At 41.2% G+C, this 14,344-nt stretch overlaps 1 long non-coding RNA gene across 1 annotated transcript; it reads right to left on the bottom strand.

Annotated features, from left to right (window-relative positions):
* Positions 1 to 4,059: 4,059 nt before the first annotated feature.
* On the bottom strand, positions 4,060 to 12,435 carry LOC309396684. Its single transcript, XR_014176147.1, has 2 exons — positions 12,176 to 12,435; positions 4,060 to 5,387 (listed from the first exon to the last, which is right to left on the bottom strand). It is a non-coding gene; the product is annotated as an uncharacterized lncRNA (long non-coding RNA).
* Between the last annotated feature and the right edge of the window lie 1,909 nt (positions 12,436 to 14,344).

Genomic DNA, 14,344 nt, shown 5'->3' on the forward strand with positions numbered 1-14,344 from the left:
ACGCCCCTGAACCAGTTCTCTAGTCGCCACCGTCACCATCTTTTTTGGGGAGTTCTGTGCATGCGCAGAACAATTTCCATTGAACTGTGCATGTGCATGCGTGTGGAAGGACCTGTCCTGGCTATAAAGCTTGTGAGGTTTTCTCCAGGGCTTAATGAGGCTGTTTGATTCTCAGGGTGTGTGTGCTCACCAAGGTGGGGTGGGATAATCAAAGTAATTGAAAGATGGCCGTTCCTCTCCCATTGCATCTGCGAAGGCAGGGAAGAGGTAAGACTGTGATAAACAGTTTGTGATAGAGAACAGGAAACGGTGCCCTATCTTTATCTGAAGCATCAGGTTCACATATTTCATAGGTAATGGAGCATGATGTATCACAGTAGAGTGGGTGAGGGACACATACATCCTGTTTTGAACATTAAAGCAAAATAAGTGCAAAAGAGAAACCTCCAGTGCATTATGCTAGTGCTTAGTATGTCCACCTCTTTCCTGAAATTTAAATTAAATTTAAAGGGACACGGTGACTCAGTGGCTAAGACGCTGAGCTGGTCGATCAGAAAGGTCAGCAGCTCGGCGTTTCAAATCCCTAAAGCCACATAACGGAGTGAGCTCCCGTTACTTGTCCCAGCTTCTGCCAACCTAGCAGTTCGAAAGCACGTAAAAATGCAAGTAGAAAAACAGGAACCACCTTTGGTGGGAAAGTAACAGCGCTCCGGGCGCCTTCAGCATTTAGTCATGCCGACCACATGACCACAAAGACATTTTCGGACAGTGCTGGCTCTTCGGCTTTGAAACGGAGATGAGCACCGCCCTCTAGAGTTGGGAACGAATGCACATATGTGCGAGGGGAACCTTTACCTTTACCTTTAATTAAATTAATTAAATTTAAAGGGTGTGCATAAGTGCACCAGCGTGCCTAACGTCCCTGTCCTAGTGTCCCCATTTATTTGTCCCCATTTCTTGTGTTCTTATTGATGCTTATTCTTATTCCTGGTATCTTGGACATGAGTGACGAACTAAATAAGTAAATAAAATAAAGAAATACATTTCTTAAATCTTTTGCTTTGCAGCTGAACATAAATTTCCAACAGCAGGGTTTGTCTCCAACCTAAGAAATCCGCACCAGAGACACATGTACAATCACAAAATGAGCAGTTCAATGCACCCCCTTCCCCTCTGGGTGGTGTCTCCATGAAAGGATGGTGATAAGATCTGAAGTTAGAAAAATTACCCACTTCCTGAATGGTGCATTGTTCAGCTCTGGTGGGTATAAGATTAGCAAGGATGTAGGCTTTGTGGCTGTCACTACAAGTGAGGAAGCTCTGTAAAGGGAGCAGGTGTTCTAGTCATCTTAACACCCTCAAGAGCTGCAGAAGGTTTGCAAAAACAAAACCCAAACCCAAACCCACAATAACATTAGTTTAAGTAGGAACACAGCCAATAAATAAGGTGGAAAAAAAAAGGGGGAGGCAAATTCGTGTTAACTATAGTCAAACGTTTAAGGCTAAATCTGAAGCAACATTACTTTCGGGATTGCATTTTTATCTTTCGTGGGATACATCAGTCTACCGAAAATGTAAAATAGCTCATCAGGGCGCCTCTCTCCAGTAGTCCAAATATTCACAAAAGTAACTGAGCTCAGAGCAGACAACTGTGCCTATGAGTAAGGAAGCATCTATGGGTTGTGTATTCTCAGCAGGGATGTGCGGTCAGGGGAGGCAGGGGAGGCAGAGCCTCACCCCTCTTCATGAAATAATAGTGTATAATATTATATACTATATATATATAATATTATAATATTATATACATCCGTCGCCTTCATCATCCGGCAGCGCCGACAACATTTCTGCCTCCGCCCTCCGCATCTCCCGGGCGCGGCTGGACGGATGTAGCCACAGCGACGCTGAGGCGGTCCGGACGGATGAAAGAGCGAGCGAGGCAGCCTGATCCTCGGTTGCTCGCCCGCCGGACTGCCTCGGCGCCATTCTGGCTACCTCCGTCCGGGCGCGCCCGGGAGCTGCGGAGGGCGGAGGCAGAAATGTTGGTGCTCCCGGATGACGAAGGCATGAAAGCGACTGGGAACGATGAGAACCTTCCTGCCTCTGCTGGATTTCGTGCGCTCCTCAAGGAGCGCGCAAAGTCCAGTAGAGGCAGGAAGGTTCTCGTCGTTCCCCAGTCGCTTTCGAGGACTGTGGAGCGCAAGCCGGCGGAGCACGCTCAGGAAGGCGGGGAATGTGTGCTGGAGGCTGAGGCAGTCCCATTCCCCGCCTTCCTGATGATGTCACCAGCCTCACCAGCCATAAACCTCACCGCACGTCACTGATTCTCAGATATTGCCGCACATGGTTTATAGTGTGTAATGCTTAAACTTTTTTTAATGAAATTATCCAGGTAGCTTATTAATGAGATAGAAATAATGCACATCAGTGTAAAGCCATTGTTCCAAAATAAATTATTCCTGGTAGATAAACCATGCTTGGTTATCTTACAACAGCCAAGACATGTCAAGAGACGTTTGCAAATGAGGAGTAATCTTAATAAAGATAATAATGCTATGGAAACTATACTATTATATAAGATCCATAAGGCAATGATCACAATGCTGTTAGATATAAACAGGTAAAAAAACTTAAGAAAAAAGCAAATGAGAAAAATGTAAAATAGCTAATCAGAGTGCTTCCAGGGATATATATACACATTAAATATTGGGATAGAAGGCTGTCTCCAGAAATTGGTGAAGTCTCGGAAGACTGGAGGAGAAGAAAGATTGAGCCCTTTTTGAGTTCTAATAGAGCAGGGGTATCCAAACTTGGGAACTTTAAGACTTATGGACTTCAACTCCCAGAATTCCCCAGCCAGCATGGCTGGCTGGGGAATTCTGGGAGTTGAAGTCCACAAGTCTTAAAGTTCCCAAGTTTGGACACCCCTGTAATAGAAGATAGGGCTGCAAGGGCCCTTGGAGATCTTCTAGCCAATGGCTACCAGACTTGCTGATGTTGTAAAATTAAGAGGAAGGAGCAACACTTTGGAAAAGAAAGATAATATTCAAAAAGATCCAGAATTGCCGATAAAAACAACAGCGTAAAATTTAGCAGGAAAAAAAAATGAAATTCTGCTTTTGGGGTGAAAAATTGCCAACATGATTGCCAACGTCCAATGACAGATATGGCACAAGAAGAGGTGAAAAAAAAGGAAGAGAAACACAGCAGTGACGTGCGGTGAGGTTTATGACTGGTGAGGCTGGTGACGTCATCAAACCGCGTGGTTGCTCCGATCGCACGGGCGCAGCCCAAACGGAGAAGTTTCTCTTCTCAGAAATGTCAGAAAGGGGGCCGCGGCTGCGCTGATCTGAGGCTGGCATTGAGGAGCCGCCTGCACACGTGGTCCCATTCCCCTTGCAAGGATCCCGGGCTCGCCCGATGCAAAAAATGGCGAGATCAGCACACTTGGGGCTGCTGCTGAGATGTCCAGGGACGCTAAACGAAGCCGCGCGCCTCTCCCAGCCACTTTCACGGCTTCCCGGAGTAATTTTTTTATTTTCATGATGAGAGAGGTGAGGCTCTGCCTCCCCTGCCTCCCCTGACTGCACGTCAGTGAAACCCAGTTCATACATGTGAAAAAGATCTTGGTGTTTTATCAGAGTTTCTCAACCTTGGCAAATTTAAGGTGTGTGGACTTCAACTCCCAGAATTCTGGGAGATGAAATCCCCACATTTTAAACTTGCCAAGGATGAAAAAGTAGACCACAGGCTTAACATGAGCCAATGGAGATACAGCTGCTTAAATAAGATAAATACTATAGGGGACTATAAACTCCAAGTCATAGGATTTAGCAGTCTCTTTCTTTTCAGCCCAATTTTTTAATGTCCCTATGAGCTGCCCAAATAATTTAGAAATTGAGTTTTATACGGTGAGATCAGACTGGTATCTATGCAATGAAATCCACCATCCAGGGTTTTTCTTCAAAGAATTCACACTTATTTTGCTCTTCTGTGACACTAACTAAGCAGCTTTGCCTTGAAGGAATTTCTTAAATAGGCCAGACAATTAAAAAAGACAGAATTGCCAGCTAGCCAAGAAGCTTTTATTTAAATCAACCTATATTACAGAAGATAACAGCAACCAATTTATAAAACAAACTTGTAGCTTGTGTTTATATTTTCACTTTGGGATGCTTTCTGTAAATGGGCAAATGCAAAAAATCTGATTACATTTCACATAAATGGAGATGCAGTTACAATCAGAGACATTCTGTATATTCGGTTACTTCCAGTCTGATGAACAATTGTCCTCTCCTGTCCAGTTAAAAAAGGATAATCTGGTGGAACCACCCACGCTAGATGTTGCTTTATTGTACAGCTACTGGTATTCTTGTCTTGAAATGTTGAAGCTCATCAAGATGATGAAACTTCCTGGGTAGAGGAGTCACTTCTTTCTTTAAGACAAGAGAAGGATTCTTACAAGGCAGATTCATGGAAAAAGATATAATCATTTCTCCAGGGATGACTGTCAGGTTTCCTAAAAATGCCCTAATTGATTCATGAGTATTGAGCCAAGTTTCAATACAAAACTAGTAATTTATTAGGAGCACCATTAGGCAAGGCCTTTTTGCAGTCAGGTCTAAGCTTTGTTTAAGTTATAGCTGAACTTTACCCCTACACCTCAGTCTGTATGATAAATCACATTCCCCAATGAAGTGCACCCCTCCCAAGCCTGCTGCAGTAATCTGAGATCCAACTTTAGCCGAAAGTATGCGTGGAATTCACTCCCTCCCTTCTCTCACCTTGTCAACTTTAGGAGTTGACAGTGACATCATAGTTGCTTGGGAGACCAAATATAATAGAGCATCAGTAGGATGGACACCTTAATGGATGAGACATGATCATAGGCATGGGTGGCTTATGTCCATCCTTAGACAGCTCTGCAAAAGGATCTTGTAGGAAAGTATGATTTAGATTATCTCTCTCAGGAGCAGAAGATACATCTGAGATATTTCATAAGTCCTCTTACGCAGATTTCCTCTGAACAATGACAGTCATATTGCAAACAAACGCATGCACTTGAGGATTGACATCAGACATTTCCCTGGCTTTCTTTTCATTTCTCTGTTTAGTTGGCCGATGCAATGAAATCATGGATCATGTCAGGACTAATGGCAGCAAGAGCAGGATGCCAGCTGGACTATTAAGCAGTTAGCAATGGAAAGGAACTCCCTTTCTTAAACTTGGGTAGGACTGATGGACCTTCATGTTCTCCTAAAAAGTGAAGCTTCAGGCTCGTTACATGTGAAGAAGATGGACCACCATCCACATCAGTGGCAACAAAAAGAAGACTTGGCCTCCATAGACCATTGTACCAGTAGACGCAGTAGTAGGAGTTTGCTTGGTCGTCTGAAAGAGAAATTGAGAAAGATGTTTTACATTGGGTCAAATAGGGTGTGCACAAACCTGAATACTAACAACTGTTTCATTCACTGATACACGCCCCCTTTCACAGAGCTGGAATATGTGTTTGTCCTGTATATACACATGTTTTTGATATCTATTTATCCTGTCAGGGTAGAGAGGTAGATCTTCAGACCATTCAGAGTAGCTTTGGAAAGGGAGACGGGAGGCATGCAACTTTAAAAAATAAAATAAAAATGAATGTATGCATAATACATAATAACGTATGCAAAATGAGAAGAACATGTAACATTTACTCCGAAATATTGTGAACATCGGTTCCTCCTCCCCTCCTAGCAATGCCTATAATATTTTAATAGGATTAGAGAAGCAAAGGCATAAAAAAACCTCAGAAAAGAAATTTTAATAGGTAATACAGTGGTACCTTGGTACTCAACTGCTTTGAAACTCGTGTTTGGTACTCAATGCATTTTGACTTGAAACTTTTGTCCCAGTACTCAGCATTTGTTTGGTAGTCAATGCACAAGTTAGCACTTGTCAGCGTTGGCTGCCTTGTGACTCACTATATTATTCCTTACAGGGGGAAAAATGGTTTGGTACTCATTGTTCTTGATACTCATCCCGGAACCAATTAAGCAGGAGTACCAAAGTACCGTACATTGCAACTTTTTCCAGTTGCAATGTATGACTGTGAAGACTAGACCATAAGAAAGGCTGAGCACCAAAGAACGGAGGCCTTTGAACTAGGGTGCTGGAGAAGACTCCTGCGAGTCCCTTGGACTGCAAGGCAATCAAAGCAGTCAGTCCTAGAGGAGATCAACCCTGACTGCTCTTTAGAAGGCCAGATCCTGAAGATGAAGCTCAATTACTTTGGCCACCTAATAAGAAGGAAGGACTCACTGGAGAAGAGCCTAATGCTGGGGAAGACTGATGGCAAAAGAAGAAGAATGAGGTGAACAGAGAATGAGGTGGCTGGATGGAGTCACCGAAGCACTAGGAATGAGCTTAAATGGACTTCAGAGGATGGTAGAGGACAGAAAGAACATTGTCCATGGGGTCACGATGGATTGGACACGACTTCACAACTAACAACCACCACCAAGGTACCACTGTATATGGAAATGATACCTTTTAGGGTTCCTTTTAAGCCACTCTATTAAAGCTAAAAGTCTAGGCGGACATTGACTGCAGGACAGATATATCCAAACCACAAAGTGGAAGTGGGTGTGCCACTCACTGAGAGTTCATTGTGCATTGTAAGAAAAGTCTGAAAAAGAACATCTAAGTGCATTCTGGCTTCAAAACTCCATGTGCTTCGAACTCTCCGAATGTCACAGCATATAGAAAATGCATAAAGATCTGCAAAAGAAAGGTAGATACATGGGGAAATTGTGGAAAAAGCAGATTGTTGTGAATCACCCTCACCCTGGGTCAAATGACTCCAGGAATCTTAACTGGAACCTGAAAACACGCATGATTCCTTTGGGAAGAATGTTTTTTTAGAAGCTGCACAGGGAATGCCTGCTTAAGACATCCTTTGCCCCCATTGTCTCCGTGATTTGCTCATCCACAGACCTCCTAACTTTGTCTCATTGTGTTCCAAAAGTTAATTTAATTTCTGTTTATACCTTCATAATGTGTTATGTTCCCTCCTGCCCAGATCCCTGCATCAGTTGCTTACATTATCAGTTAAACCAAAGCAATGTTTGCAACGGACAAATTAGAACTTGAAGAAACCTGTTACTTGCGCTCACAAATTTATGGTTTCCTCTTCCTGCCCAAAGAGTGACTGCTCCTGCATCTTATTTTAGTCCACAGAAAAGGAAATGCAGAAAAAGCGGAAAGCAATGTTTTAAGACATGTATCTCCAAGGAAACGAATGTCACCCCAAACCCAGGATGGTAGAATTAGTTTGGTTTGAGCTGTGAATTAATTTGAGCAGGCATTCTCTGAAATGTTAAAATAAAGTTCTCGAATGAAAAAGAAATACTGACATCTCAGACCACGTTGAAATCAATGACATTTTGAGAGAGCAAGAGGCACCTTGAAGTAGTGGAAGTTGCACAATTATACCTGAATTCTAAAGAAGTTGGCCAAACTTTAATAGATTATATAATCTTCATGGTGAGCCTATATATGATTTAATGCTTGGAAGTTTTAGATTTGGACTCAATTCAAGGGTTAAAGAGTAGGTGGTCCACACTCAGATCATCAGTCAGATAGTCCATGAAAACTTTAGAATGATCTCATCTGTTGTGATGGGTTTTGGATTCAGCCTAGTGTACGTTATAAGGCTGTTTGGCAGTAAACTAGAGCAATATAAATATAATACAATACAATAATACAATAGTAGAGTTGGAAGGGACCTTGGAGGTCTTCTAGTCCAACCCCCTGCCTAGGCAGGAAACCCTATACCGTTTCAGACAAATAGCTATCCAACATCTTCTTAAAGACTTCCAGTGTTGGGGCATTCACAACTTCTGGAAGCAATTTCTGTTCCACTGATTAATTGTTCTCACTGTCAGGAAATTTCTCCTCAGTTCTAAGTTGCTTCTCTCCTTGATTAGTTTCCACCCATTGCTTCTTGTTCTACCCTCAGGTGCTTTGGAGAATAGTTTGACTCCCTCTTCTTTGTGGCAACCTCTGAGATATTGGAACAATGTTATAATGTCTCCCCTAGTCCTTCTTTCTCTTAAGCTAAACATACCCAGTTCCTGCAACCGTTCTTCATATGTTTTAGCCTCCAGTCCCCTAATCATCTTTGTTGCTCTTCTCTGCACTCTTTCTAGAGTCTCCACACCTTTTCCACATCGTGGCGACCAGAATCAATAATAATGATGATGATTTTTAAAAATAAGCAACATTTGGTGTAAGGCAGCAGACCAGCTAGGTTTTAAAATCTTATAGATGTCTCCTTTTGGGCAGCAATATGAATTGGTTTATTTGTACAGAAGCAACATTTATCTACTCCATTACCATGCCATGTTTTACCAACATCGGAGAATGCCGCGTTGATTAAATTTAACTCCCCGAATAGTAGCATTTGATCACGTGGGTAAAATTTGGCAGGTCTGGAAGATCAAATCTTGAGGAAAGTTGGTCTGCATCTGTTCCTTCCTTCCCATTTTTATAAGGGTAAAACACAACGAAACCGTGGTAATCCTGATACTGTATTGTAAATTAGATACTGCCTTCAGGCTTCGGAGAATAGGTTGACCTCCTCTTCTTTGTCACAGCTCCTCAAATATTGAAACACTGCTATCAGAGGCAGGGCAGAGAATACAAAATTTTCACCTTACACAGGGTTCTCCAATGCTTTTAGTGATATGTTCCTATCTCTTTTTGGGGATCAAAAATGGGATCAAAACAAGTTCAGAGAGCTAAAATAAAATTGCAGCAAATGAAGGGAAAAGCAAAGCACGTGAAGCCTGTCCGTTTTGTCAAATTAGCCTTCCACCTGAAATTTAATTTAATGAAATTATAGGAAGAATGCATGACAAACCAGTTTGGAATAGTAATTAAAGCAACAGGTTACCAGTAGAAACTGGGAGATAGTGCGTTGTAGTCCAGCCTTAGGCATAAGGGCAGAAAGTCACATTCACTCAGCCCTAGAAACCACTTCTGAAAACCCTTGCAAAGAAAACTGCAGGGACTTGTCCAGCTAGCCGGAGAATTGGGCATGGCCGAATAGGGGGAAAAATTGTGTACATGCACACCACACTTAAGTTATAAAATAGAAGAATGGAGTGGAATAGGAACCAGATTAAATAATTTTTTAAATGACAGTAGTTGCAGTGTGCGTAAACATAATTTTAAAAATGCAGGCATTGCATGCAATGAATCTTGAACATTTAGAATAAAACTGAAGAAATTGCAGATTGAGGTCAAATGAGTCCTTGAATAAATTCTTAACTGACTGTCAGGAAATAAGTGTTTTCTCTGTGTATCGTTTAGTGGGTTAAACCAGGGGAACTGAAAGTTAATGTGTTTACTTCAAATTTTTGTTCCTCTTCAAATGTGAAAGGTAAATCATACCATATATAGGCTTGTGTCTAAAATAACAGCAAATAGATCCTTTTCATTTCAGTTTATTGCTCATGAATACCCCGTTCCTTCTTCAGTCTCAGGTAAACCACAGTAAACCAGGATTCATATATTATAAATTACTACAGCTTAATCAAACCCAAATGACCTCATTACTTTCACCACCATAAGGTAACTTGTTTGGCTACGTGTTACAGGAACACAGCCAATATGATTTTTAAAAAAATACCACAGCACAACGCTTAAATAAAATAATTATGAAGACATATTGATTTCTGGTGTGCTGTATTTTCAAGATGCTGAATTTAATTGCTGGAAAAACAGTGCCCTAGGAAGAAATTTTGTTTGAGTTTCTATAAGAAATGAATTTTGAGTCAGGGAGATTTTCCTAGAATTTAATTGCAGTGAGTTAATTGGGCACACTTTCTAACTCTTAAAGTACGACCATCTCTGGGAACGGCCTGTTATTATGTTGTCAGAGGATGATTTGGCTCCAAATCTTTGAAAGTTGGTTAGGACAATGGTATATATTCCTTTATAAGCAATGAGGAGAGGGGAAGTCATTATGGCTTGGGTAAGTAGATTTTTAACAGATTAACAGAGTTGGAAGGGACCTTGTGGATCATCTAGTCCAACCCCCTGCCCAACCAGGAAATCCTACACCATTTTTGACAGATGGCAGTCCAGTCTCTTTTTCAAAGCCTCAAGTGATGAAACTCCCACAACCTCTGAAGGCAACTTCTGTTCCATTGGTTGATTGCTAGTGTTCTCTGCTAAATGCCATGTATTCTACATAAATATATGTGCAGAAAAGGAACTGTATATGTTTGGGCAGATTGAACACAAGGCATGGCTGCTGTTTTTATGAGATACGTTAAACCAGAAAAAAGGAGGAAGTTAACCTGGTTGTCTTAGTCCATATTGCGCACATTATTTTAACCAAAGGTTCACCCCATAAAGGGCCAGCACTGGAATTTATAAAACCTAGAATACTATATAAAGCACTAAAATGATAGGGCACGTATGCTCAGTGCTTTGACTTGAATAGGATGTGAAGCAGCAGTAAATAGCTGAATTTATGCTCAGTAAGTCAAAATATTTGCCAAGGACTCTTAACTGGACTAAACTAAGCATCCAACCATTGGAATGACCACCAGATGGCAGCAAAGAAATAAAGGGAAGAAAACCCTGTTGTAGTAGGTTTCTGCGGCTTGTAAAAACCCACTAGGGAGGATGCTCTAAACCAGGGGTCTCAACCTTGGCAACTTTAAGCCTGGCGGACTCCACCAGGCTTAAAGTTGCCAAGGTTAGAGACCAGTGCTCTAAACAGCGCCATGGGGGACAGAGAAAAGAGGAAGGAGGAGCAGAAAAGTTGGGGAAAAAAGAAGGGAGAATAGTCCAAATGGGAGAATACAATTGGATGCATTTGCAAAAATTTAACAGGATTTCCTCTGGAAACTGGAATGAAGCCATGCCAATTTTTGCCAAGTGATTATTATTGTAATTATCTTTGATCCTTTTAAATAAGGATCACCTTATTAATAGTATTAGTACTAGAGGATTATGCTGCTTTATCTACAAACTTTGAACAGGTTTTTCCCTGAAAGATATAAGGAGTTTTCAATGGCCAATTAGCAATTCCAATAGTATGGTGGACAGGTTGGTATCTATCTATCATCTATCTATCTATCTATCTATCTATCTATCTATCTATCTATCTATCTATCTATCATCTATCTATCTATCTATCTATCTATCTATCTATCATCTATCTATCATCTATCTATCTATCTATCTATCTATCTATCTATCTATCTATCTATCTATCTATCTATCTATCTAACGCCATCACTCTGCTAAATAAATAATTCCCTCACCACTGTCAAACTATTCACTAAGGCTGCATTACTGTTTCTATTAGTCTTCACATCACTCCTGTCACTCATCTCCTCCCACTTATGACTGCAAGACTGTAACTTTGTTGCTTGTACCCTTACGATTTATATTGATATTGATTGTTTCCCGATTGCTTATTTATACCCTATGACTATCATTAAGTGTTGTACCTTATGATTCTTGATGAATGTATCCTGTCTTTTTATGTACACTGAGAGAATATGCACCAAAGACAAATTCCTTGTGTGTCCAATGACACTTGGCCAATAAAGAATTCTATTCTATTCTATTCTATTCTATTCTATCCTATCCTATCCTATCCTATTCTATCCCATGCATCTACGTATCTTTACATCCCATCAATATATCATTCATTACATCCATCTATCATCTACCCAGTCTTAAATACAAATACAAATATTTAAATAGAAATCACAACACAGCATGTGTTAGAAGGACTGCTTGCGGTTGCAAACAGTTTGGATGCCAATGTTCTCTAAAATCCGATTTGAAGTACATACCCTTTCAGTTACGTATGTATGTATGTATGTATGTATGTATGTATGTATGTATGTATGTAAATATAATATCAGCAAATAAGTTCTATATAACGTAGGGAAATTTCATTCTTAGAAGAAACCCACTAATACCAATTATGAAGCCTAAACCACTGAAGTCTTATGAGTTATTACTTAGGAATTAGTTCTTCCATGTTTAGTAGAACGTCTAAGAAATACATCCCTCGTTGAGAACCTGTACCCAGCTCACAAACACATATTTCCTTCGATAAAACCCTGCTGTTTGAAATAACCAAAGATTCTAATTCCACTCACCATTTCACGTAGATTTTTTCCAGATGAAGATTTACTTTCTGTGTCAGGTGGCTCTTTACCTTTTTGATCATTTGCCATAACCAGGCTGATCAAGAGGATGGCACCAAGGAGCAATGCGGCCTTCATGGTTAAGCTCTCTACAGCTCTCAAGGTTGGAGCGTCTGGGAAAAGCAACCTCTTTTTTAGAAGAGATGCAGGAGAGTTTTCTGCTAAGTCAAAAGCAGAAGGAACTCACCCATCACAGCCAATGACTTCTGATTTGCTTTTGCATGGGCGATGATGGGTGGGGATTATGACGGTCCTCATGACACACCCAGAGCTAACCTGCTTGCCTCGAAGGCTAGAGCTGCAACGGGTGGGTTTATGGAAGTGGATTTAAGGGGCAGCAAATCCTTGATCAATCAGAGGACAGATAGGCATTTTGTAAATTTTACTGTCTGAAAGGAAGGATCTGCAGACACAACAACTGTCAATCATCGTCTCCTTCTTCCTTCTCAATGAATATGACAGTGTAATGAACTGGGCAACAATTACAATGATTTCAGCTCTAGTCATGTTTCTCCAAATCAATGGGGCCAAGTCCAGTAAGTTTAAAATTCTTAATGTTTGGCCACTTGTGTCCTTGCGCCCAAAGCTCCCATTTCAACCGATGTGACAACTGTGGTTTTTCCCCCCGCCATAATTTATCTACCTCAGTTTGTAAATCTTAGCGTTTTGTTTCTTCCTCTGATGGTTTTTCATCAGTTTGGGTATCTCTTGATATTGCCACATCAATGAAATCTACCTTGACGATAGTTTTCTCTTCTGTGGACTGATTTGGCTGTAATTTCTCTCTCTCTGAAAGTCAAATTGAATTTTATTTGCCTGAGCTCTTATGTCTATGGAGATTCTCAGCCATCCAGGTCATGGGTGTCCCAAAGGTGCTTTTTTTCAAGAGGCAACTGGACTTACTGGTTTTTCTTTGAAGACGGTTTGCTTCTCATCTGTAAGTATAGGGAGACTTCCATATAAATCCTTCCATTCCCCACCATCCAGTCAGAGCTGAAGAAGCTTCTTGGATGAGAAGCGAAATGTCTTCAAAGGAAAACTAGAAAGTCCAGTTGCCTCTTGAAAAAAGCACTTTGGGACAACCTTAGCTGTTATCATTTTAGGTGCTCTACCACTGTTGACAGAATTAATGTTTTAACAGGGCTGGTCCTAATATTAGGCAGATTGAGGCAGCTACCTGAAGTAGTAGAAATTATTGGATAGCAGCAGGGATGCCCATCCTTTTCTCTGCCTGCGGAACCTTTGTTATATACAGGTAGTCTACAACTTACTGCCATTTGTTTAAAGACCATTCAAAGTTATAACCACATTTTTTAAAAAGTGTCTTGAGTCCTCAGATTTACTATCGTCGCAGCATCTTCATTGTCATGTGTTCAAAATTTGGGCACTTCTATTTATAGCGAAAGCACTTAGACTTATATAGCACTTCTTTACAGCCCTCTCTAAGCAATTTACAGAGTCAGCATATTGCCCCACAACAATTTGAGTCCTCATTTTACCCACCTCAGAAGGATGGAAGGCTGAGTCAACCTTGAGCCGATCAGGATCGAACTCCAGACTGCAGGCAGAGTCCGCCTGCAATACTGCATTCTAACCACTGCGCCACCAGGGCTGCTAATGCAACATGCAATCAATTACAGCAATAACAATAGCACTTAATGTCAGCCTCTGTTTCGCTATTTGCTTTCGGCTGCCATTGAAATAGGGAGGTGGGGCCTAGTATTTGGGAGGGGAAGTTTAAGTACGGGAGAGATTGTAAAAAGGGAGTTTTGGTCTCACCGTCTACTGCGCATGCTGGAGACTAGTGCTTGGTGTTGGTCAAGGCCAACTATCCTGCATACCAACCTGATGATGCTCCTTGAAGATGGAACTCACATGACACCTAAGGGATGTACAGATTGGACAGTGGGATGAGGGTTACTGGGGGGGTGGTGTTGGTCACATATTGATATGTATGATTTCGTGCGCTTTTGCCTCAGATCTTGCTTTGCTTAGCTGCTATCTTTTCATAACCAGTAAAAGTACTCTTAATTCTGCAAAATGGAGTTAAGTGGTTTCTTTCTTGGTTGCTGAGGGAGGCCGGCTTGACACCGCTCAAGATTTATATACCACTCCACAATG

The sequence above is a fragment of the Natrix helvetica genome (genome assembly GCF_964273705.1).
Source record: "Natrix helvetica genome assembly, chromosome: 9".
In the NCBI taxonomy this organism is placed as follows: domain Eukaryota; kingdom Metazoa; phylum Chordata; class Lepidosauria; order Squamata; family Natricidae; genus Natrix; species Natrix helvetica.